Source organism: Martes martes, assembly GCF_963455335.1.
Source record: "Martes martes genome assembly, chromosome: 8".
In the NCBI taxonomy this organism is placed as follows: Eukaryota; Metazoa; Chordata; class Mammalia; order Carnivora; family Mustelidae; genus Martes; species Martes martes.
In genome coordinates this window covers 124,908,644-124,914,161 of record NC_137895.1, presented here as the reverse complement: position 1 = coordinate 124,914,161, position 5,518 = coordinate 124,908,644, and the positions used below count along the sequence as shown (strand labels likewise).

Below are 5,518 nucleotides of genomic sequence, written 5' to 3'. Positions count from 1 at the left end.
CCTTCATTACTTATATGGCTAATTTTGGAAAATGTGGCTTTTAAGTGTTGGGCAAGAGGGCTCTCCGCTACTGAACCCCAGAAACAGACTGACGCCTCTACACATTATCAGGCAGCACTGGAGTAGGGAAGGCCCTTCACAAAAGGCTTAGGAGAAACAGAATACTTGCTCTTTTCCCAAGTGAAAGTGAAGGAGTCTAGCTTATGCATACTCAGTTTCTTCTTCCAGATTCTCCAGTAAGATTAGCGAAGTATGGCAGAGAAAAGTCAAGATGTTTTGTCATTGAGATTCTTCTACTGGAAGGAAACATGGGGAGTAGGGAAGAAGCTTTCACAAAACTACTATCTGAATAGGTGATTCAAAGCTGTACTCTTTGGCAAGAGCTTTAAAGCAATGGTTGCTGATTAAAGACATATTCATAATCTCAGTAACACTTGTGGATATCATGTCTGTGTTTCTTTTTTTTCACTGTACAAAGTTTATTTGGTATTTCAGTTGGTTACATTGTTTATATGTAAACATGTAAACAATGTTACATTGTTTATATGTCTTTCTTTTTCTACTATGTTTCCATATATACCATATTCTGATACACATAGAATACAAAACAAGATCCTTTAGAACAGCAAAACTGAATTTATCTATTAGATTCCTAGGATGTGATTGACTGGAGAAAAAAAAAAAGTTGGGCTGACATGTTGGGTGAAGGGATCAGAAGTTCTATAACACACAGTAAAGACTCATCTGGAATGAAGAACAACTACAGCATATGCAACATTGGCAGTGGTGCCTTGAGGTGGTAGAACTATTTTACAGGAACAGATTTAGAACAACACAAGATAGCGATCACCCAGTATCAGGTTATAGGTGCAGGGTTTCCTATTTATAACTTTGGGAAATCGGTATTTTTTCCTAGGCCTCTTACTATTACTACTTGAGTAACAGATCAGATAATAAGGACAATATACACAGCCTCCAACTAAAATCACCTAGACAGTGAAGTAGTATAACATTAGAAAACTTTAACACTACAGCTGTTTTTGGATCCCTCAAAGTGTATCTGCACTTTTCTTCAAATGGGTATCTTCCTCAGGGGTCAAATTCACCTTCACAATGTCTGAGATTCCATTCTGTCTCAAGATGCAAGGAACCATAAGGAAGACATCATCTTTTATTCCATAGTGATCCTTAATCATTGTGGAAATTGGATGCATCCAACCTAAGATTCTTCATTTTACTTTCTGCCAAGTCTGCCACAGACAGCCCAGTGGCCCAGCATGTGTAGCTTTTCAATTTGATCCCCTCATAGGCACTATCAACCGCCTGTCTGTGAACCTTTTTCCACTATTCCTTATCTGCTTCTGTACCTAAGTCAGGGTGCAGATTCTTCAGGAAAACACCAGCAGCATTTATTCTATTCCATACAGGTACTCTAGAGTCTCTATGCTCCCCAAGGACCCACCCATGACAGCTTAATGGGTGAACTCCATTAGGTAATGGAACTGGGCAGAATCCAGATTGCAACCACTTCCAATAACACAGTTTTGGGGAAAGCTACTTATCTTCCAAGCCACATAGGTCAAGATATCCACTGGGATGGAAAGAACAAGTGACTTACAGTTTGGGCTATATTTTACAATATTAAGGATGTTGAATTTAAAGATGCTTACATTATGCTGGATCAAATTAGGATGGCTTTCTCCCTCTTGCTGACATGCCCCATCTGTGATAACCAGCTTAGAGTTTGCAGTCACATTATAATGTTTGCCAGAGACAATTTTTGGTGTTCTGAGGAAAAGACTGCTATGTTGGAGAACTATCATCTCTCCCTACAGTTTGTCTTCCATGACATCAACAAGAGCAAGTTCATCTGCCAAGTCCTTCATTACGATGCTGACAGTACCAACCCCAGCAATTGTAATCTTATTCTGGCAATATAGTCCTCCTTAAGAAGATTCTGAATCAGCTGATCATGAAGAGTTGCCATGTTGGACTTCGAACCAAAAGGAATTGGCAGTGCATGTTTGGTGGGCATTGGTGGCACGTGGCATTGGGTCTGGACTTGGTGGCAGTGGCTTCAATACTGTGTTATATCTGCATTTCTGTTATGAAAGTTGAGAGGTTTAAGCAGTTGGTTACTCAGATGGAGTGCCACCCCACCTTGGCTTGAGCGTGTAGGCAGGGTTACCTGTGAGCAAAACGAAATTTCTCTTAAAGAAGCATGAGCTAGTGTTTGATTGAGACTCCACAGTTCTACACTATAATGCATAAACAAAGTGATTTGGGGGCTAGAAAACAATACACTGTCTGCTTTTACAGCTGTAAAAAGTGTTCAGTAATACCCAGGGAAATGCCAGATTCTAAGCAGCATAGCTCTTGGTACGAACACCGGACTGTCTGGTAACTGAAAAATGTAACCCCCAGGTAATGAACACAGCGACTTCCTGAATCCAGTAAACAGGGAATTTAGAGTTCTGAAATAAAATTCATTTTTGGAATAGTTGGAAGTTTTGTGGAAAAATATGTTTGATTTTGAAGAGAAAGATGAGAAATCAAGATAATAGTTATATAGGGTATACTTTTTGATTTGCTGCCAAAATATTAACCAAACTATGTCTTATTAAACAACTCAGTAATTTAATGGGTTAAGGTAATTAACCACAATCAAGTTTTAGTATCATAGCTATATCAAAAACAAGGATTGGAAAGTATGCATAGTAGTAAGTGGTCTGAGCCCCTTCAGAGTTGAACTTGGGCAGGGTTGCCCAGAGCAGAATTTCCATCTTCTGCAGCTTCCTTCCAAGGGTTCCACTGGGAGCTTGATAAGAGCAGCTAAAAAGTGTGAGTAACTGTTACACCTCCATTTCTCTAAGCAAAAGGATTTAATTATACTCAATTATATGCATAATTCACACATCTTTAATTGTTCTTTCTTAGCCCCTTTCAGTATTGCTTTGACTGCTAATTGTAACTTGGTTGGAGTAGAGGAGGAAAATTTATGCAGGGCAAACATATTGAGTATCTTTGTCTTTACTTAATAAGTATGCCTCTGATAAATACATCCAGTAATTAGAGGAGACTGTATATAAAATATGTATACCATGGAAGAAGGAGATTTGGACAATAATAATTTCATAAAGTTAGCACGAGTCACTATTATTATATACTTACTGGCCCATGATGAATTGAATCCTTATTTCTTCATGATTGATGGGGGTGCCATAGGTTACATTGTTTCAGAATCTGCATTGATTGAAATTAGCAGAAGGCTAAATTCTTTACTAGGTAAAGGAAAGAAGAGAACTGGTGTTTTCTTGTTTTCTGCTGAATTCCCATTATCTATAGAGCTTACTCACTGTCCCCAAACTTACATACCTTAAAGCCAGATTTTATACCATTCATCTGCTAAAAAACCTTTGATAGCTCTCTATTATCCATAGAATAACTCCCACAAAAGCAAATTTCGTGAGAGAATTCAAGGCCTTTCATAATTTGGCTTGATTTTATCTTTATAGAGACTGAATATATTTTTTTAATTTTTTATTTATTTTCAGCATAACAGTATTCATTGTTTTTTCACCACACCCAGTGCTCCATGCAATCTGTGCCCTCCCTAATACCCACCACCTGGTTCCCCCAACCTCCCACCCCCCGCCCCTTCAAAACCCTCAGGTTGTTTTTCAGAGTCCATGGTCTCTCATGGTTCACCTCCCCTTCCAATTTCCCTCAACTCCCTTCTCCTCTCCATCTACCCTTGTCCTCTATATTATTTGTTATGCTCCACAAATAAGTGAAACCATATGATGCTTGACTCTCTCTGTTTGACTTATTTCACTCAGCATAATCTCTTCCAGTCCTGTCCATGTTGCTACAAAAGTTGGGTATTCGTTCTTTCTGATGGAGGCATAATACTCCATAGTGTATATGGACCACATCTTCCTTATCCATTCGTCCGTTGAAGGGCATCTTGGTTCTTTCCACAGTTTGGTGACCGTGGCCATTGCTGCTATAAACATTGGGGTACAGATGGCCCTTCTTTTCACTCCATCTGTATCTTTGGGGTAAATACCCAGTAGTGTAATTGCAGGGTCATAGGGAAGCTCTATTTTTAATTTCCTGAGGAATCTCCACACTGTTCTCCAAAGTGGCTGCACCAGTTTGCATTCCCACCAAAAGTGTAAGAGGGTTCCCCTTTCTCCACATCCTCTCCAACACACGTTGTTTCCTGTCTTGCTAATTTTGGCCATTCTAACTGGTGTAAGGTGGTATCTCAATGTGGTTTTGATTTGAATCTCCCTGATGGCTAGTGATGATGAACATTTTTTCATGTGTCTGGTAGCCATTTGTATGTCTTCATTGGAGACTGAACATTTTTATTAGTGTGTAGTCATATTAATCAGTGGCTTTTCTTCAAACACTGTGTGTTTCCCTTTATCTTCTGTTGTTTGCTCAATCAATTCTGTGTGCATGTGTGTGTGTGTTCCCCTGAACTTAGAAAAATATTTCATAAATGAAAGGATTTTGAAAAAGAATCTTAAAAAATGGAAGGAAGGAAAAGACTTAGGAAATTAATTTTTTTCCTTCTTTTTTTTTTTTAAATTGAAGTATAGTTAACACACAATGGTACATTAGTTTCAGGTGTATGACATAGTGACCTGACAGGTTTATACACTATGCGTTGCTCATCACAAGTGTAGCTTCCATCTGTCACCATAGAACATAATTACGATACCGTTGGCTATATTCCCTATGCTGTATCTTTTATTCCTGTGACTTATTCATTCCATAACCGGAAGCCAGAATCTCTCACTCCCTTTCACCCATTTTGCACCCCCTATCCCCTGGCAACCACCAGTTTGTTCTCTGTATTTATGGCTCTGTTTCTGCTTTTTGTTTGTTTTTGTTTGTTTGTTCTTTTGTTTTTTAAATTCCACATGTAAGTGAAATCATATGGCATTTGTCTTTCTCTCACCTAATTCACTTTAGAATCCCTCTAGTCCATTTATGTTGTTGCAGATGGCAAGATCTCATTATTTTTATTACTAATATTCATATATCTATTCATATATATATGAATAGATAAAGAAGATATGGTATATATTGTATATATGATATATATTCATCTATCAATGGACACTTGGGTTGCTCCCATATCTTGGCTATTATAAAAAATGTTGTGATTAACATAGGGTGCATACATCTTTTCAAATTACTGTTTTATTTTCTTTGGTAAATACCCAGTAGTGGGTTTACTGGATTATATGGTATTTCTATTTTTAATTTTTTGTGGGACCTCCATACTGTTTTCCACAATGGCTGAATCAATTTACATTTCCAACAGCAGTGCAAATGGTTTATTTTTCTCCACATCCCTGCCAACACTTTTCATTAGTTGTCTTTTTGATTCTAGCCATTCTGACAAGCATAAGGTGATATCTCATTGTAGTTTTGATTTGCATTTCCCTCATGACGAACATCTTTTCATGTGTCTTTTGGCCGTCTTTGTGTCTTCTTTGAA

At 38.0% G+C, this 5,518-nt stretch overlaps 1 pseudogene across 1 annotated transcript; it reads right to left on the bottom strand.

Moving 5' to 3' along the window:
* Positions 1-1,012: 1,012 nt before the first annotated feature.
* Positions 1,013-1,987, bottom strand: LOC308348375 (L-lactate dehydrogenase A chain-like; annotated as a pseudogene). The gene has a single exon. The product of its transcript is annotated as an L-lactate dehydrogenase A chain-like (transcript).
* Between the last annotated feature and the right edge of the window lie 3,531 nt (positions 1,988-5,518).